At 47.0% G+C, this 21,161-nt stretch overlaps 1 long non-coding RNA gene across 2 annotated transcripts in view; it reads right to left on the bottom strand.

The window, feature by feature from the left end:
• LOC138985428 (uncharacterized) overlaps positions 1–2,771 on the bottom strand; it is a 46,096-nt gene extending 43,325 nt beyond the window's left edge. Inside the window, exon 1 of one of the 2 annotated variants that reach the window (XR_011462487.1) lies at positions 2,672–2,771. This is a non-coding gene — a long non-coding RNA (uncharacterized lncRNA). The remainder of the gene's footprint in view (positions 1–2,671) is intronic. The other variant, XR_011462486.1, reaches the window with a different exon arrangement.
• Between the last annotated feature and the right edge of the window lie 18,390 nt (positions 2,772–21,161).

Raw genomic sequence — 21,161 nt, 5'->3', positions numbered from 1 at the left:
CCAGGTAATGAGCATGCATGACAGAAGAGAACAAGGACACTCAATGCAAGTTCAGGAAAAAGCATCAAGGACACCTGAGTGTGAAAGGGTTCCAAGGTAGGCATGCGACCAGTGACCTGACCTTGTCTGGTCAGCATGAGTTTCTCTGAAGTGGGCTGGGGAGACCTGTGAGAGGCTCTCAAGAGGCAAACAATAAAAAGGCCTGTAGGAAAGACCTGGCTATTTTCCTCCAGTGTCAACCGGTAAGCATGGGAATCTGGACTAACTGTCCAGAGACGTTTTAACCCTGGTGAGTAAACTCAGCCCCCAATAAGGGATAGAAAGCCAAGGAAACCAGGACCTAATCAGTGTGCCATAAGTACACATAAGTAAACAGGAAAGAGAGAATGTCCTCATGATCCCCCCAAAGGGGTAGAAATGGCAGATCTCAACTACTACCCTTGACAGCAAATGATCCAAAGAGATGAAGGATGACAGAGCCAGGAGGCTCCTACACTGGCACTCCCAATGACCCCTTAAGGAGCCCTGGCTAACATTTGATATGGAGCAAAAACACTGTCGAATTCTTAGTTGACACCAATGTCATTTTTTTGGCTCTGAACACCAGATCAGGCGAACAGTCATAAGAACTGTAAAATTATGGGGTTTTCAAGGAAGTCCTAAGAAGGGGAATTATAGAGCCACTACGTACATCATGAGAAACGCTGGGCTGGAAGAAGCACAAGCTGGAATCAACACTGCCGGGAGAAATATCAATAACCTCAGATATGCAGATGACACCACCCTTATGGCAGAAAGTGTAGAGGAACTAATAAGCCTCTTGATGAAAGTGAAAGAGGAAAGTGAAAAAGTTGGCTTAAAGCTCAACATTCAGAAAACTAAGATCATGGCATCTGGTCCCATCACTTCACAGGAAATAGATGGGGAAACAGTGGAAACAGTATCAGACTTTATTTTGGGGGCCTCCAAAATTACTGCAGATGGTGACTGCAGCCATGAAATTAAAAGACGCTTACTCCTTGGAAGGAAAGTTATGACCAACCTAGATAACATATTGAAAAGCAGAGACATTACCTTGCCAACAAAGGTCCGTCTAGTCAAGGCTATGGTTTTCCCAGTGGTCATGTATGGATGTGAGAGTTGGACTGTGAAGAAAGCTGAGCGCCTAAGAATTGATGCTTTTGAACTGTGGTGTTGGAGAAGACTCTTGAGAGTCCCTTGGACTGCAAGGAGATCCAACCAGTCCATTCTAAAGGAGATCAATCCTGGGTGTTCATTGGAAGGACTGATGCTAAAGCTGAAACTCCAATACTTTGGCCACCTCATGTGAAGAGTTGACTCACTGGAAAAGACTCTGATGCTGGGAGGGATTGGGGGAAGGAGGAGAAGGGGATAACACAGGATGAGATGTCTAGATGACATCACCGACTCGATGGACGTGAGTTTGAGTGAACTCCAGGAGTTGGTGATGGACAGGGAGGCCTGGCATCCTGCAATTCATGTCTTTGTGTCGCAAACAGTCGGACACAATTGAGCAACTGAACTGAACTGAACCACTAGGATGGGAACTGGATGAACACATGTGCATCCATTCCTTCCTGTTTGTCCTTGAATGCCCTCCACCCCTACTAGGAAGAGATACCTTACAAAAATTGGGGGGTTACCTTCCACCTAATGGGAGACAAACTGGAGACTGTTGTCTGTTTAGATAAGGGGCTGGAGATGATAATGTTAATGACTGAGGACAAACTTCCTCAAACAGAGCAAGTCCATCTCCCTGGTGTGAATCCTGAGATCTGGGCCCTGGCACAGGTAGGATCAGTTAAAGGAGCTGGTCTTGCAACAGTTCATCTAAAACCTGGGCATACACAGCCCAACAGAAAACAGTACTCTCTCTGCCAGGAGGCCCTGTTGAGCATTTCCCCTGTGATACAGACCCTAAATGACCAGAGCCTTATTTATTAGACCAGGCCAATGAGCTTTTAACACCCCATTCTTCCCATAAGGAAACCCAGTGGGGAATACTGGATAGTTCAGGACATCAGGGCAGTCAGTGAAGCCATAGAGTATACACCTATGGGATCCCTGATCCCTACACATTGCTGGACACTCTGTCACCCAGCAGGACCTAATATTCTGCCCCAAACTCCAGAGACACGACCTGGGGTAACAGACCCCTGGACCACTCTTGTGACCCTCTGACCCGAAGCTTCTCTTCTGAGAAACTACCCAAGTGTGGCCAGGGAGACAGGCCCCACAGCAAGCATTGGATCAGGGTCAAGGGCCTAGAGACCTGCATTTTCAGGAAAAATGTGTCATGTGAGCATTATTCTCTTGTCCATATATGGGCCAGGGACATTAAATTGTCTGGGTTCCTTTGTCCCCCAAAGGTTACACAAATGGGGGTCGTCCAGGGATGAGTATGCTCAAGGCCGAGGCCTGTGGGCAACCAAACAGACCTGAAAAGAAGTTCCCCTCTTCCACCCAATGTTACCGGACACTCTTTCTCGGCAGGAAGCACTCACCGAAAAGGACTCAGGCCCTCAGCGCCCTCTCCCATCCACACAGTGAGGAGACACAGGGCAGAGAAGGGGTTTGTCACCAGAAAAGCCCATTTATAATTCCCAGAGAATAAAAATAGAACCTAGGTGATAAAAAAGGATAGTCTGACCTTGTTTTCTCTGCGCTGAGTCTAGTTCACTGGTTCCCAGGGCACCCGGTGCAAAGGCCTCCCTCCAGCTCTTCCCAACAGGATGCCTAGTGCAAAATGGTGGCGACAACGGCAAAAGCTCCGCCCCCATCACTCTGTTCAAGATGGCAGGGGCGAGCCGTGTGCAGAGACGCTGCACCCAGCGCCTTGATCTGGTGCAGGAGCAGCAACTGCGCCTGCGCCTGCTCTGCCCCCGGGATCCTGCGAGAACTCAGTCCCCTCTCGGCCATGGGATCCTTATAAGCAGCCCCGCCCCAGACTTTACTTGTGGAAACTCCTATTGGCATGAGCTGCTGGATGTAGGAGGACTCTTGCTGGGAAAGGACTCATGAAGGCAGGTAGCAGTTGGACCCCACATCCCCGCTCCGACAGTGTGCCCTGAAGATCTGCCTGCATCCATTCTGCAGCAGCTCTTGTGATAGAAACAACCGGAGCGTCTGCTAGTAGGAAGCTGCTACACCCACGTTAGGACGCTGAGCATCCGTAGGAGGAATTGGGAACTTGCTTTTTGTTGCAAGATCTCTAGGCTGTAGTGCTGACTGACAGAAGTCAAAGTCTTAAGAACATACACGGTGTCACCAAAATCTTAGTGCCACTGCCGGATTTCCCCCCCTGAGGACTGCGAGTCTGCAGTTACAGACTCCGAGGGACTTCACTCCCGGGAGCCTGTGTAATAGATTTCCTTCTTCCTTTAGCAAGCCTCCTCTGACTCAAAGCGGAGGACAAAAATACTGTAAGTATGACGAAAGAATTTCACTGGTGTGCTTTTGAAGGCACATTTTTTTTTTTTTTAATCTGCAAAAACAAAACCCAAGGTCAAGGTTGTTTTGAACTCAGTCGGGTGAGCATTGGCTCTCTGACCAGGAGAGAGCGTCTGGTGAATTCTTGGAGGATTCTTGGACATACTTGTTTCTGGGTCCAGAGAAAAAAAGATGCAAAGTTGTCAGAATAGAAGAGGCTCCAAGTGGACACACGAGTGCAGGTGGCCAAGATGACTCAGTTTTCTGGGCTGGAAGCTTGTCCCGCACAGGGAGAAAGATGTCCTTGACTCTGAAAACCTGGGACGTGAAACTACCTCTATTTATAAGTTTAAAATTTTTACTTCTATCTTGTTCCAAAAATGATTTAAGGTGGCTTATGGAGACACAAGGGCTTCCCAGGTGGTGCTAGTGATAAAGAGCCTGCCTGCCAATGCAGGAGACATAAGAGAAAGGCTTTGATCCCTGGGTGGGGAAGATCCCCTGGAGAAGGGCATGGCAACCCACTCCAGTATTCTTGCCTGGAAAATCCCATGGACGAGTAGCCTAGCGGGCCCAGTCCACAGAGTCAGCAAAGAATCTGACACGACTGAAGCGACTGGGCATGTATGCATGCATAAACTCACCCGCACAAGGATAAACAAAGATACCCTCTGGACTGGAGTGCATTTTACACACCTAATCAGTGCTTTGTCCACCGCCCGACTCTGCCCTGGACATCCTGTCTGTGGATATTCAAGGCACAGGAGATTTGGTTCCAGGAGATGGGGCAGTGAGAGAACAGAAGTGACCAAGCTCAGAAGATTCTCCTGTGAACCCATCTATGAAACAGAAACAGACTCAGACATGGTGAACGGACTGGTGGTTGCCAAGGGGGTGAAGGAGGGATGGAGTGGGAGGTTGGGGTTAGCAGATGTAAGCTTTTGTATATAGGATGGATAACAAGGCCCTACTGTGTAGCACAGAAGACTATACAGTATCCTATGATAAACTCTAATGGAAAAGAATATTTTAAAAAGAATTCTCATACAGCAGAAATTAACAATATTGTAAGTCAACTATGCATGCGTGCTAGGTTGCTTCAGTTGTGTCCAACTCTTTGCGACCCCATGGACTGTAGTCTGGCAGGTTCCTCTGTCCATGGGAGTCTCCAGGCAAGAATACTGGAGTGGGTTGTCATCTCCTCCAGGGGATCTTCCCGACCCAGGAATCAAAACCACGTCTCTTACATCTGGATTGGCAGGTGGGTTCTTTACCACTAGTGCCACCTGGGAAGTCAAGTCAACTATATACTTCAATTAAAAAAAAAAACTGATAAAAGGATTTTAAAAAAATCCTCCTGTATTAGAAGAGACTGAAGAATGAGCCCAGGAGTGGAGGAGCTGAACAACATTGCAGAACCCCACGTGAGGGCAGAACCTCAGGGGAACAGCCTGCCCAGTCCCCTACACGGATCTGCCATGGGTCCGAGTGTCTCAGCCTCAGCAAGCTTGTCGTGGGCTGGCTTCTCATAGAAGTGTTGGCCTCAATGCTTTAAGGACCATAAGAGCTTAAATGAGAGAACAGAAGGTCCTCCCTGAAACCTCAGCTATAGGTTGAGGCCCACTAGTAGGTCAGGAAATCAACTTAGTCTTTGACCACTGATTTTTCATTAAGTGGAATAGAAAATTTTAAAAATTTAAAACTGCTGTTTCAGGATTGCTTTTTCAGGAACAGATCAGTATGTGTGTACAGGGTGGTGATGCAAATGTATTTCATATTCTGGGTCATGGTCAAAAAGCTTGAGAAGCGCTGAATTAGGCTACACTACTGTGAGGGAATAAGGCTGCCTTTTATATCAGCTTCTTCTGATTCTGAAATAACGCCTTTTCAAATAAACTACACTGCATACTCCACCTTTTAAAAATTAAGAAAACTTATTGGAAATCATATGAAACTCACGATAAGGCTGCCCACCCAGCCTGCACAAACCGCCCCCCTCCAAAAAAAATCAGGTCTGAGAATGTTTTGTAATATTGGCTAATTCACATGAAAAGTCAAGTAACAAGAGCATGTGGGTAAAACATTCTATAAACCATTTGGCAAAATAAAAATCTAAGGTGGTCAGACAAAGACTGTTATGGGGTTTTTCCCTCAGATGTCTCAGATCCAAAAAGTCACCCCACTGCCACAACAGGCCAATTAAGACTGGTCTAATCAGGCTGCTGGTGGTCTCTTTCTGGAAGTTTCCATGGACGCAGGAGTCACGGTTTGTCTTCTCCTGCTGTCCTCTGCCCTGGTCCTCCTCTGCTACCCCATTCTCTTCTCATAGAAGCCCATATCAGAGCTCCTTCCCTTTTCTCTGAACATCTATCTGAACATAGCCTTATCATTTGTCAGGTTTCTCTCTTCTAGGAGAAAAAAGCTAAGGGTCAAATTCATGGCGCATCAGCATGCATTTGTGTATTCATCTCAGGCCTCATCTCATATCCTTATCCGTTTTTATTTTTTAATCTCCTGCTTCAATGTTACGCCTTCCTGCTACAGCCTTTCTGTCTCCTCTGTGTGTGTGTGTGTGTGTGTGTGTGTGTGCGCGTGCTAAGTTGCTTCAGCCGTGATCAACTCTTTGCAGCCCCATGGACCATAGCCCACCAGGCTCCTCTGTCCATGGGATTCTCCAGGCAAGAATACTGGAGTGGGTTGCCACGCCCTCCTCCAGGGGATCTTCCTGACCCAGGGATCAAACCTGTGTCTCCTGCATTGCAGGCAGATTCTTTACAGCTGAGCCACTGGGGAAGCCCAGGAGAGTTTATAAAATGAGTGTTTTCTACTCCAATTCTTTATTTTCTTTGTAGGAACTTTGTGATCTCAATCATTCATGATCCCATCTCAATATACCTGTAAAATTCTACTGATGTTTTGTTCCATTATGTTCTTTTGATACCCTGTGTTCGTCTCTGTTGATATAATTATCATTTGTGTTAAAATGGACTATTTTCCTTTATCTTCTTGACTAGGTTTGGATCTTCCTTAGGAATTATGTCTTTTTCATCTTTGCATCAACTCTGTATTTAACAAAGGGCCATGCACACAGTGAATAAGTAATAATAAATGTTTGTTGACTGATTTAATGTAAACATTTAACTCAGGGTCAGTTAACCTATAACATAGGCCAAATACTAACATGTCCAACTTTGTGACCATAGCAGACACCATTAATTGATCACTGATCACAGTGTTCTTTCCCACTAAGCTGGGATATAATCCCTAAATCCTTCTCAACACAACTCTCTAGCCAGCAACTATGAATAGATCATTGCTGTTACACCACGGGAAATCTGTCAACCTGGTTTTAACCTAATGTTACCTTTGCTATAAGCTGCATTAGCTGGTGCAAGACAAGTTCTGGGTCAGATTCAACATTCATCGAGTGCCCCAGAATGACCCACAGATGGTTTACAGAATCCCACCGGCAGAGTAGCCTACACTCCATGGGGTTGCACAGAGTGAGTGACACACACACATACACACACACAGTAGAGGTTGTTATGGATGAACAGTCAAGTTCTTCACGCTGTGATTTTACATTCTGTCTACTTCTTGAGAAGATAAATCCGGTTCTTTCCTCCACTTACCTTCCTTGGGGGAAATGGGCCTTTTTTCCTCCCCATGCTCCCCTTTGGAGTCTTGCTGTGGTCTCCAGGGAGCTCTGTGCTGACAGCATGATGAGCTGCTCGTGAAGGAAAAGCTATTCCCAACAGGATTGCATAATAGACACTTCACAATAGAGGAAGTGATAACAATGCTTACAAAAATGGGAAAAAAGCCAAGAACTAAAGATTTCTCAGCTCTATTTTCAGCAATACAGGTAGAATTATATCTTAAGAAGTTTGACTCTATGTAATTTAAAACTACTGATTTCGATATTTGGGGTCTTCTGTATTTGTTCTGTCTACTCATTTCCTTCTAAAGGGAAAAAGAGCAATTCCTTCTGAGGAAAAAAATGGAAAAGGTGACAATCCATGCCCCTCGCCCCTGCAAATTACTTAAACTGGAAAAGGTTCATTTAGAAATTAAGAAAGATCCTATAGCTCAAAGATTTCATATGACTAATATACATCCTTTTTTTTCACATAGAAAGCTTTTGGACAATTACAGCCTTGAGATGTGACAAAGATGCTGCAGCTGAACTTAAAAATCTGAACCTGGACAGGGCTTGTTGGCCTTTCTGTGAACTTCAGTTTTATTCTTAGGTCAGCTCCTTCCACGGAGGAATTGGAGCGTGGTTGTTCCCCACAGCACTAAATCTTTAAGTCAGTGGTGCTTTCTGCCATCCTGTCGGAACGACAAGGTGAGTACCAGGTTTTGATGGCTAGGATTCATGACCAAAGTCCCAGGTCTGTCTCAGGCCTCCTGTGTCACCTTTACTTACCCTCTTCAGGTTTATTCTCCTGTCTTTAAATAGTCTGACCAAAAAAAAAAAAAATACGAGCCAACCACATTCCAAGCTAGGGAGCTAATGTTGGGGAAAGTCCAGCCCCAAACAAGATTTGTGTGTGTGTGTGTGTGTGTGTGTGTGTGCACACACGCTAGTCACTCAGTCATGTCCAATTCTTGGTGATTCCATGACTGTAGCCCGCCAGGCTTCTCTGCTTGGGATTCTCCAGGCAATAATACTGGAGTGGGTTGCCATTTCTGAAACAGTATTCACTGAATTCTGAAAGTAGCCAGCATCAATAGGAGCATAAAAGGCATCCCAGAGGATTATGGGCTATGAGGTTCAGGGGTTGTTGTGGTTACTCCAATTTACCTTGATTCATGGACCTAACATTGCTGGTTCTTATGCAATATTATTCTTTACAGCATCGGACTTTACTTTTACCATCCACTGCCGAGTGTTGGGAGAAGGCAATGGCACCCCATTCCAGTACTCTTGCCTGGAAAATCCCATGGACGGAGGAGCCTGGTGGGCTGCAGTCCATGGGGTCACTAAGAGTCGGACACGGCTGAGCAATTTCACTTTCACTTTTCACTTTCATGCATTGGAGAAGGAAATGGCAACCCACTCCAGTGTTCTTGCCTGGAGAATCCCAGGGATGGGGTAGCCTGGTGAGCTGCCATCTGTGGGGTCGCACAGAGTCGGAACAACTGAAGCGACTTAGCAGCAGCAGCAGCAGCCGAGTGTTGAGAAGGAAGTTTCCGCTTTGGCCCAGCTGCTTCATTCTCACTGGAGCTATTAGTAATCACTCTCCACTCTTCCCCAGTAACATACTGGACACCTTCTGACCTGAGGGGCTCATCTTCCAGCGTCATATCTTCTTGCCTTTTCATAGTGTCCATGGGGTGCTCCAGGCAAGAATACTGGAGTGGTTTGCCATTTCCCTCCTCCAGTGGACCACATTTTGTCAGAGCTCTTCACTGTGACCCATTCATCTTGGGTGGCCCTGCAAGACATGGCTCATAGCTTCATTGAGTTGTGCAAGCGCCTTCACCACAAGGCTGTGATCCACGAAGGGGGAGGTTTAGGGGACTGGGTGCTAATCTGGGATTCGAGAAACTTGTGCTATGCCTGAAAGATAATACACGTCTCACCCTCTACTAGTTAAAATGCTTTAAAGCAGTACAGATAGAGAGCGATCTGCAGAATGAGGGCATGCAGCCATCTGTCACCACTCCTGATCCCCTGAACATACCTTCCTGTAAGCTTTCCTGAGGCTCTGCAGTTCTGCGGCCTGCAAAGGCACGAGGCTAGGAGAAGAGAGAGAACAGAGGAAAGTGGTTTGCAGAGAGGTCTGGATACTCCTGTGTACATATAGTGAATATTTCATATGAGGCCAGTTAATATCGTGCTCCATTTTTCTGAAGAGGGAGGTCAAATATGTTATTGGTCCGAATATGTTTTATTCTGTCTTTGGCCCTCAGTCACTTATTCATTTATTTGTCTATCCATTTATCTATTCAGCCAGTATTTATTGAACACCTATTGTGTATCATGCTCTGTTCTAGGTGCTGGGGAGGCAGATAGAGATATAAAAGATATTCAAATAAAATGTTGTGAAGAAATATAAAGCAGTTATGGGGGGTAGTGAATAACAAGGCATATGAAAAAAAGTTGAAAGTGTTAGTCACTCAGTTGTGTCTGACTCTTTGCAACCCCGTGGACTGTAGCCTGCCAGGCTTCTCTGTCCATGGAATTTCCCAGGCAAGGATACTGGAGCAGGTTGCCATTCCCTTCTCTAGGGGATCTTCCTGACCCAGGGTTTAAACCTGGGTCTCTTGCGTTGCAGGCAGATTTTTTACCATCTGAGCCACCAGAGAAGGCCAACAAAGTGTATATTGCCAAGTAAAGAGGTGGCTTATATTTGAAGGAACACAACGGAGATAATGAATTTGCATAATAGCTGTTAAAAACAGTGTTTTTGAGTCTTAGCTGTCTTTAATTTTTTGGTATTCAACTTATGAAACTTTCATTCTGATAGTCACTATATAAAAGAATCAGTTTCCCCTATGATAAAACTAAACCATGCTATTTTTAACAATAATGTATTATATAAGAGTATATATTATGTCAATTATTACTTAAGTAATTAATTTCCAAGATGTCACAGGTTGGGTTTTCCAGAAACAGATGCTGAGATAGAGTTTTGATGTGTAGGGTTTTTATTAGAGACTATCATCTGTGGAAAGGAGATGGAAGAAGTGGAATTTCTTGAAGGAAAGGGTCAAACTACAATGCAGACTAATAACAACAGCCCTGCAGAGAGCTCTGGAGCAGAAACGACCATCAGAGTGGTACCAGGTTGGGCTGAAATGGCTGGGCCTCTGTCTCTGACCACGATCGGTCAATGGATGTGGGTCCCCCAGGAAGAGCATGCACTTGGCCAAGTCAGCCCATGGCTGATGAGACAAGCAGGATGTGGTGACACTAGCGCCTCTCCCCAGGATCTGAGAACAAGAACTTTGCCTCTCCCTCTGCACGTCAGTTTCTTGAATGACAGCGGGAAGACAGCAGTGATCAAAATGCAGCTATAGTTACGCTTTAAGCTTAACTTTCTACCAAGTCTTTAACAAGAGCTGGTTAATTCTTTAAAAAAATTTTTATAGTATTTTAGATGAGTTCTAGGTTCATAGCCCCCACATACACAGATTCTCCCCACGTCCATACCCCACACCAGATGGTACATGTATTATTATCAGTACATTGTCATCCAAAGCCCCTAGTTCATGTTCGGGTTCACCCTTGGTATCGTACCTTCTGAGTTCAGGTAAACGTATGATGACATATACCCACCGCCATAGTGTCACGAAAAGTCTCTCTGCCCTAAAGTCCTCTGTGCCCTGCTGATTTTTCCCTCCCTCCTCCTCAGCTTCTGTCAAGTACAGGGCCGTTTGCTATCTCCATTGTTTTGCTTTTTCCTGAATCTCGTACAGCTGGAATCATACAGCCTCACCACAGTGGCTTCTTTCAGTTAGTAATATACCCTAAGATTCCTCCACATCTTCGTGATTTGAGACCTCATTTCTTTTTAGTGCTGAATAATATTTCAGTGTCTATATGGACCACAGTTCATTTATTCATTAGTTTATTGAAGGACATCTTAGTGGCTTCCAAGATTTGGCGATTATGAATAAAGCTGCCGTAAACATCTGCGTGCAGGTTTTTGTGTGGATGTACAGTTTCAGTTCGTTTGGGTAAATCCCACGGAGCACAACTGTTGGGTCATATGGTAAGAGCACATTTAGTTTCATAATAAAAGGACAAACTGGCGACTGCACCCTTTTATAATCCCACCAGCACCCAGTGAGACTTTTTGTTGTTCCACAGCCTCGTCAGCACTTGGTGGTGCCAGTGGGTTGGATTTTGGTCATTGTAATATGTGTGTAGTGCATTAATTCTCCTTTAATTAAAATTTTCTGACGTTATCACATATTTCAAAGACTTTCTAATTTTAAGTCTTTGAGTAATAAAACCCTGAGAAAATTAAGCTGCTTCAATAGCAACTAGTTTTTGAGTACTACAACCAGGTCTACCTGGATGAAAAGACTGTTTGTTTTTTTTTTTAATTATTTTCGGTAAATAATTGGAGAAGGAAATGGCAACCCACTCCAGTATTCTTGCCTGGAGAATTCCATGGACAGAGGAGCCTGGCAAGCTACAGTCTATGGGGTCGCAAAGAGTCAGACATGTCTTAGCAACTAAACCACCACCACCTAAAGTGGGCTTCCCTGATGACTCAGACTGCAAAGAATCTGCCTGCTAATGCGAGAGACCCAGGTTTGATCCTTGAGTTGGAAAGATCCCCTATATTGAAAAGATCCTCCAATATTCTTGCCTGGAGAATTCCATGGACAGAGGAGTCTGGCAGGCTACAGTCCATGGGGTCACGAAGAGTTAGATACAACTGAGCGACAAACACTTTGGTAAATCATAGATAAAAACAAAATATTAAACCAAGTGATGAAAAAACAGTATTTATTAATGTTGACATAAATATTTATGGGCTGGGATTACTTTCAATTCAAATACTAAAATAATTCTAAAGCTGTGTATCAAAATGACCAATTAATAGATAAAGTTGCTTTGGGTACAGGTTAAGTAAAACAAATTTAAAGACTGATTAGAATTCTTCATATTGATTTTTTCAAAAGATGCTTAAACTTGGCAGAGTTCTTTGGGAGTACAGGTAGAATCTGAAATATTGAGAAAAACAGCAAGATCCAGGGCTAGTGTGGTTATTGAATTTGGGGACTGTGGGTCTGCCTGGAGCAGGAATGGGATGCAGAGATGCTGACACTGACCTGGGTCTTGAAGGATGAAAAGACCCTTGGTTGTCTCTCTGTGCCAGCACTGATGTGGGGGAGGAAATCCAGGACTTGGAATCCAGGTTCCTTACTGACCTCTCCACTGATCAAGAAAAGGTTGCTTGTAGAACTTTAACAGCATCTCTAGCATTGCTCTTTAAAAAAAAAAAAATCCAAACTATTTTCTAGATTTTTTTTCCCCAAAATAGGGCAGATCTGCAAAGATGGAAAGAAGAGGAAATACTAAAAATAACTTTCCCCAATTAGTGATAGCCAAACACATATGGTAAGATGGAAATAGTTTCCAATCACCCAAAGCAGAACTGTGAATTCCCCAAGCACAGTGGGTAATTAGAAACAGCCCTGACATTCTCAAGGTGCAGTTGGGACAATGCAGTCTGACCTGGTAGGGACTCCGAGCATCACCTCCACGCAGACATGGACTGACGTCAACTGACTCTGAAACCATTTATGTGTGTTATTTTATTTCACAAAGGCCTGGGTGCTGGCTTTCTTCTTGGAAAGTCAGAAATCCTGCATCTCAAAATAGAGATTCTAGGGCTGGAATGTGGTCAGGATTGCACATCTCCTGAAGCCCAGAGGCAGGGGCGCGGCCGTCTCTTCTCAGCTGGCAGGGTTTTGTTTTCCACTGTGGTGGGGAGGGGCTTGGAGGAGAGCCGCCTGTGTGGGCGGTGGCACCAGGGGAGGGCGCTGAGGCTGCCAGGACAGCCTGGAGGTGCGTCACTCTGGGCTGTGGCCCAGATGACCAGCTGGTTACCCGGCCTTGGCGATTGGGCTGCCACCCAGCCAGCTGGCCGGGGCCACCTGCCAGGCCTGCCTCCCCAGGCGGGGAGGGTCGGCAGCTATGACCACTGGGGCTGCCAGACCACCAGACGGGGAGGCAGGCAGCCTGCCCCCACCCCGACGGCAGGGTTGCCAGCCACCCTTTGTCCTTTGATGGTCCCCAACACTCACTTCTCTTTCCCCACTCTCCTATTCCCAGTGCAGATTTCAACCAGCACATACCTGTGAGTGGTGGTTGGTGAAATACCACATTGCTCTGTACAGGTCAATGGCCAGTGACCGTGCCCAAGGGTCCCTTACCGCCGGGCATGTCTCCAGGGCCTCCAGGGCTTCCCCAGAGTCCCATCGGTCAGATAGGTCTGCGTCCAACCCGCTTGGTTGTTCAATGTTGTGAACCTGATGTCTGCCCACAACCGTAATCGCTTTCTTTTCCTTTCTTCCACTGACTCTTATTTTCCTATCTTGTTCACTCACTCAGTCATGTCCAGCTCTTCATGAGCCCGTGGACTGCAGCCAGCCAGGCTTCTGCGTTCTTCACTATCTCCTTCAGTTTGCTCAAACTCATATCCATTGAGTTGGTGATGCCATCCAACCAACTCATCCTCTGCCACCCCCTTCTCCTCTTGCCCTCAATCATTCCTGGCATCAGGGTCTTTTCCAGTGAGTTGGCTCTTCACATCAGGCTGCCAAAATACTGGAGCTTCAGCGTCAGCATCAGTCCTTCCAATGAACACTCAGGGTTGATTTCCTCTAGGATTGACTGGTTTGATCTCCTTGATATCCAAGGGACTTTGGAGAGTCTTCTCCAACACCACAGTTTGAAAGCATCAATTCTTTGGTGCTCAGCCTTCTTTATGGTCCAGCTCTCACTGTTTTGGCCGCCCTCCTCATCCCACGTTCCAGTGAATGACCTGCAGCCGAGGATCCTTTCTCTCAGAACTCTGGGCTTGCTCCTCTCCTCCTTCTGAAGGACAGGACACCGCCTTCCTCTGCCTCATCCTGCAACCCCTCTTCCTCTGCCCATGGGGTTCTGATCAATCTCATCAAGGACAGCTAGGCCGACCTGCCCGGGGGGAGGGGCCCTGCAGACGTCACACGGCCAGACCCCCCAGCTTCTGAGACTTGTTTTCCCTGGTGCCTCTACTCAGCCTGCTCAAGACTGAAGCGCCTGGACTGACCTCTTTACTCCCCGCCATTCGTCGTTTCACCTAAAACTTGTAAACCAAGGCTGACTGATCCGGGTTGGGCTGGCATCCACACTGCCTGCAGCTCCCTCTTTGGATGTAACAACCTCCTGGTCCCTGAAGCCACCGTGGTTTCGCAGTGGATGGGTGAACATACCTGTGCGGAGGACCCACTGAGCATGGGATTCCGTGTGTATAAGGCAGCGGAGACCACGCCCCCATGGACCTCAAGTTTCTGGTTCAGAGAAAGAGGAGCATAATCTGAAGGCAGGGGTCGGGGTAAAAAAATGGGATGAGGGAGAGAAACAGGCGTCCCGGGTAGGGGGAACTGTCCCCTTGGCTGGGGGGTGATGAGGGGAGGGTCCTGGGCCTGGGGAGGGGCCCAGGGGAATCAGAGTCCTGGCTTTGTGACTTCACTCTGCCTCAATTCCTCCAGCTCTAATATGGACAGAATCATGCCTGCCTCACAGAATTGTCGTAGGACTGATCACTTGAGCTCCTCCAGCTCCTGGCATGTGATAAACAAGGAGTGGACAGGAGTGCTCGCCTGGTTTCACGGAGGAGACAGCCTCTGACCAGCTGGATGCAGACATGGGTGCATGGGGTGTTCGTGCAGGCTGGGGACTCGGATCAACCAGGCACTGTTCCCACTGTAGAGCTCCTAAAAACCCAATGATTTAAGTGATGCCCTAGTCTTCCATGATACTATTTTTTTCTATTTCCCTTTAAACACACAGGTCTCAAAAACAATGACCAAATAAGGTTCCTAACGAAAAAAAAAAAAAGCACACAAGGAAGGACTGTGGACTTCCCAGGTCTACAAGTACCACCTGCGGGTGGGAGACAGTGCGGACAGGGTTCGCCCAGGGAGAAGCGTTTCTCCAAGAGACCACTAGGTGGCGATAGAAGCACACGGAGGCAGCGGGACTGGCCGCGTCCAGCGCTGCCGGTGCCCGACAGGTGAGTTCGGGTCTGGGTGCCGCGCTGCTCCCTGCAGCCTCTCGAACCCCACCCCAAGCCTACTCCTCCCTCCCTTCCTGCTCGTCTCTCTTCAAATATTTCCTAAAAGGCTAATAATGTGTCTCAGGCACGCACAGGCACTAAGGAGCACAAGTGTATGGGAGATTCTATGGAAAAACCCAATCTTTTACATAGGTCTGTTACTGTGTAGTCGCTTCAGTCAGGTCTGACTTTTGCCACCCCATGGACTGTAGCGCTCCAGGCTCCTCTGTCCATGGAATTCTCCAGGCAAGAATACTGGAGCAGGTAGCCGTTCCCTTCTCCAAGAATCTTTTCAATTCAGGGATCGAACCCAGGTCTCCTGCACCGCAGGCAGATTCTTGACGGTTTGAGCCTCTGGGAAGCTGAGAGGACAGTTCCTGGCTCCCTGCTCCCTGTGGCTTTATTAGGAGTCTGTGTCAGCTGGGTTCTGGGTAATTGGGTTTGATGGCTCAGCCTGGAGTTGACTGACATTCCAGAGGGATGCTGAGCCTGACTTAATCACAGTGCATTTTACATGGAGTATGCTATGAACTGCGGTGCCCCTGTGACCTTGGGCAAGGGCATGTTTGGGGCGGGGCGTGAAGTCTGCTGTTAGAACGGGGCTGTGATGTGTAAGAAGGGCTTAGACTTAGGACGCTGGCACTTAAGTGCCACTCCAGCTTCTTTGCTCCCCGTGGACTTGAGACAGCACCTAGAGACGGCTTGTGGTGGAGTTCTACGATGGCCCCAGAGCTTCCTGCCCCTGGTGCACGTGCTGTGAGTGGTCCCCTCCACTGTGTAGTGCCTGCAGATGTGGGGGGTATGAAGCCCATATTATCTCATGGTGGACAGCAGAGGTGAGGGGTCTGCAGAAGTCATCAAGGTACTGAATCAGCACCCGAGTGGGCCTGGTCTAATCAGGCAAGAAGGTGCAGAGGTCAGAGACAGAAGTCAGGAAGAGACAGACATCAGAACAAACTTCACTGTTGTGGAGAAGACCACAAGCTAGAGAATGGCCCCAGCCAACAGACTGGCAGCACAGCTGGGACCTCGCTGCTATGATCACAGGGGCTCTGGCCATCACTCCCAGGGTTATCCTTGGTGGAAGTGTGTAGGGGTGGGCTAGAAGATGCCCTGAGTGCAGCCCATGACACCCTGAGCAGGGCCAGGCTGGACCCCTGACCATGGAAACATGTTGACTTAAGTTGCTCGGTTTGTAATAGTTTGTTTGGCAGCAGCAGCATAAAATGAACTCAGGACTTGCCCAGCTCCTTGGCACGATCGTCATGAGGACTAGGAAAAGGTATGCAAAGCACCTAGCAGGTAGGAGGCTGCTCATGAATGGTAGCTTTTAGTCACATAACCTGTAATTGTCCCATTCTTTTTTTCCCAGCGAACATGAATCTCTCTGTTTTGAATGGATCTTGTGAAATGTTCAGAACTGCTGAGGGGCTTGAATGAAAGGATGCGTCACTCACTCCAGGTTGGGACAGGAGTTGGGACACAGTGAACCAGGAGTGACAGAGTCAGTGGTGGTGACTTTGCAACCATGATGATGTTTACCCTGCTGAAAATTAGGAGTATTTCTCAATAGGACCCAGATCTATTTTCCCCCTTAAAACCACGTTTGATTTCCTTCACAAGTAGCTTTTCTTACAGAAGAACCAGAAACCATGATCGAATCACACACCGGGTAGAAATGAACGTTAGATATAACCTGTTCCAACATCTTCAGGTTACAAATGAAAAACAAACACAAAAACCCCTGAATCTGAAGCAGCTTTGTTTAAGGCCGCAAAGCAAACCAGTGGTAGGATGAGGCACCGGATTCAGGTATCTTGATGCCAAGGCCATTTCCACAGATCCACATACTTAGTTCTCTTCTGAAATTTTCCCTCTATTTAAGATTCAGGGCCCTGTTAGCTCACCAAGTGTCAGCATTCTCGTCCCCTCTCCCGCATCTAAAAGTTACCTGGGCAATTAAAATGGATTTGTAACATTTGTTATACAAATAGAAATAGGTTGTATGCAAATGCTCAGTGGATGAGTTTCCTAGGAGACTCGTGAGAAGTAAACAGCCAGTAAACAGGAACACACATGCTAGTGTGGAGCCCATGTAGCTCCTGGAACTAAACCAAAGCCGGCCTGAAGCAGACACGTATTCTAAGAGGTACAGTGGGTGGGAGAGTCGAGGCCACTGAGAAGTCATTTCTGTTTTGAACCAAGCACAAAGGATCAGTTCTCTGTTATGTCTGCTCCCAGGCTGTAGGCCGCCCCCCTCTAGTCCAGAGGTCAAGCAGGCCTTTGACTTTCGCTAAGGCTCCTCAGCACTGCCCTGAGCCTTGATGTCTAAGCCGTTGGGGTCCATTTGGCCCGAGCATCTCCTGGCACACCAGCTGAACAGCAAGTTGGGAAGCCAGTGACCCCTCTGGCCTTCCTTCCCTTCTCCCCACCTTCTTGGCATCCCCTCCTGCTCCTGCCCTCGGGCTACCCACCCCACTCAACCTCTTCCACCTGCCCTCACCTCCTCCCCCACCACTACACCTGCCACTAGTCTCTGGGTTTTCTATCTTGAGGGCATTTGCTTTAAACCCTTTTCTGTTACTGAGGATCAGAATACCCTTTGCTCCCCCACTCAAAGTGGTTCCAAGCTCAGGGTGGTAGTGGGAGAGAACACCGGTTCTTCAGTGACCTGGTTCCTAACTCTGTGTGTCCAGGGTACAAAATTCAGAGGACTGAACCTGCATTTTTTTAAAAAATTCATCTTTATTGGAGTATGGTTGCTTTACAATGTTGTGTTAATTTCTGCTGCTGCTGCTAAGTCGCTTCAGTCGTGTCCGACTCTGTGTGACCCCAGAGACGGCAGCCCACCAGGCTCCTCCATCCCTGGGATTCTCCAGGCAAGAACACTGGAGTGGGTTGCCATTTCCTTCTCCAATGCATGAAAGTGAAAAGTGAAAGTGAAGTCGCTCAGTCGTGTCCGACTCCTAGCGATCTCATGGACTGCAGCCTACCAGGCTCCTCCATCCATGGGATTTTCCAGGCAAGAGTACTGGAGTGGGGTGCTGTGAGTCAGTCATATGTATACATGTATCTCCTCCTTTTTGAGTTTCCTTCCCATTCAGGTCACTGCAAAGCTTCAAACCCAGAAATTTCCATTTATAGAAAGCCTGTCAGGTAAGACGCACACTATCTAATATTTGAAAACTTGCCACACTACTAGAAATGAGGTATGTTTAAATAATTATGGAATTAGTTACTTTTCAATAAAAGCATATCAGGTCAGTTCAGTTCAGTCACTCAGTCGTGTCCAACTCTTTGTGACCCCATGAATTGCAGCACACCAGGCCTCCCTGTCCATCACCAACTCCTGGAGTTCACTCAAACTCACATCCATCGAGTCGGTGATGCCATCCAGCCATCTCATCCTCTGTCGTCCCCTTCTCCTCCTGCCCCCAATCCCTCCCAGCATCAGAGTCTTTTCCAATCAGTCAACTCTTTGCATGAGGTGGCCAAAGTACTAGAGTTTCAGCTTTAACATCATTCCTTCCAAAGAACACCCAGGACTGATCTCCTTTAGAATGGACTGGCTGGATCTCCTTGCAGTCCAAGAAACTCTCAGGAGTCTTTTTCAACACCACAGTTCAAAAGCATCAATTCTTCAGTACTCAACTTTCTTCACAGTCCAACTCTCACATCCATACATGACTACTGGAAAAACCATAGCCTTGACTAGACGGACCTTTGTTGGCTAAGTAATGTCTTTGCTTTTGAATATGCTATCTAGGTTGATCATAACTTTCCTTCCAAGGAGCAAGCATCTTTTAATTTCATGGCTGCAATCACCATCTGCAGTGATTTTGGAGCCCCCCAAAATAAAGTCTGACACTGTTTCCACTGCTTCCCCATCTATTTCCCATGAAGTGATGGGACCAGATGCCATGATCTTATATAAATCCATGTAAAAAAATTCAAGGGGCTAACATCGAGGGTGATGACTTTGTGGGCATTATTCGTATAAACCACGTGAAGAGCTCACCTCTGTCCAAGTGGCTGTGACCCTAAGAAGCAGGTCTGAGATCCGGTTTTTGGAAAAGCAAGTGAGGCCTCTGAGGTCTGGTAACCATTCTGGATGAACCAGGCCTGGAGCCTGCATCCCAACCCCACCCCCAGCACTTCTTACCCCTTCCAATTGTCTTTCTTTCTGCAACATTGATTCTCTGCAGTCCTCGTATTTACTGGGTTTGCTGCAGGGTGTCTGTCCCCTTGCCTGTCCCCACCCCAGTAAGAACCCTCCTGTCCCACAACAGCCAGGGTTTGTCAGTCCCACTGGCTGGGGGGCCCCCAGCAGCAGAGAAGAGGGCCTGCCCCTGTGATAGGCACTTGGTTCAATTCAGTTCAGTTGCTCAGTCCTGTCCAACTCTTTGCGACCCCATGGATTGCAGCACACCGGGACTCCCTGTCCATCACCAAGTCCATCACCAACTCCCAGAGTTTACTCAAACTCATGTCCATTGACTAAGTGATGCCATCCAACCATCTCGTCCTCTGTCGTCCCTTTCTCCTCTCACCTTCAATTTTTTCCCAGCATCACGGTCTTTTCCAATGAGTCAGTTCTTCCCATCAGGTGGCCAAAGTATTGGAGTTCCACCTTCCTCATCAGTCCTTCCAATGATCACCCAGGACTGATCTCCTTTAGGATGGACTGGTTGGATCTCCTTGCAGTCCAAGGGAGTCTCAAGAGTCTTCCCCAGCACCACAGTTCAAAGGCATCAATTCTTCGGTGCTGGGTAGACATTTGATAAATGAGCGAACAAAAGCAGCCAAGGCAAGATTTCAGGTGAAGTGATTTTCTCCGACTTCAGCACCATCTTAGGATTCACTCAAAGTTTTTTTTTTTTCCCAAATAAAGACAATGCTGTATTTAAAATGGATCACCAACAAGGACCCACTGTATCGCACAGGGAACTCTGCTCAATGTTATGTGGCAGCCTGGATGGGAAGGGAGTCTGAGGGAGAAGGATATATGTATTTGTATGGCCAAGTCCCTTTGTTGTTCACCTGAAACTGTCACAACGTTGTCAATTGGCTATACTCCAACACAAAATAAAAAGGTTAATTACAAAATAAAAATAAAGACCGTCAATTCAGCTCACTTGTGTCCTGCAAGGAAACAGTATTTGGGGATTTCATGCCATGAAGCGGGCCATGAAGCCTTCACCTGCTCTCTATCCTGGACGGCTTTGTGTTTCTTTCCACCCACGTGAAGAGCAGAAGACTCAGTTGTCAGCAGCTGCAGAACCATGTTCATCACCAGCTGGGCTCCCTGGGGAACCGCTAGGGTATGAGTGCTGTCTGGGGGTCACGTCTTCAAGTCACACTTGTAGGGGACTTCCCTGCTGTTCCAGGAGCTAAGACTTCTCCTTCCAGTGTGTGGGGGGGTATGGGGTCCATCCCTGGTTGGGGAGATAAGATCCCACATACCCAGCAACCAAGAAACTAAAACATTTAAAAAAAAACAAACCCATAAGCAATATTGTGACAAATTCAATAAAGACTTTAAAAAATGGTTCATACCTGTTTTAGAGCACATGGAACTCTGCTTAATGTTATCTGGAAGCCTGGATGGGAGGGGAGTTTGCATAGAATAGATACGTGTATATGTATGGCTGAATCCCTTTGCTGTTCACCTGAAATTACCACAACATTGTTGATTGGCTGTACCTTAATATGGAATAAAAAGTAAAAAAAAAAAAAATAGTCCACAATAACAAAATCTCTAAAAAAAAAACCAAGGCACGCTCGTGGGCACTGCTCCTTCTGCCCTCGGATGTTCCACGTGGCCACCAGCGTCCTACTCTCGTTTCTGCTCCCAGATGGCCGCATCTGTAGAGGATGCGTCCTTCTCTTCTTCCCCAGCCTCCCTGTCAACCACTGTGCACA

The sequence above is a fragment of the Bos mutus genome, chromosome 24 (genome assembly GCF_027580195.1).
Source record: "Bos mutus isolate GX-2022 chromosome 24, NWIPB_WYAK_1.1, whole genome shotgun sequence".
Classification (NCBI taxonomy): Eukaryota; Metazoa; Chordata; class Mammalia; order Artiodactyla; family Bovidae; genus Bos; species Bos mutus.
The sequence above is the reverse complement of the archived record's forward strand: the minus strand, read 5'-3'. Positions and strand labels throughout refer to the sequence as shown.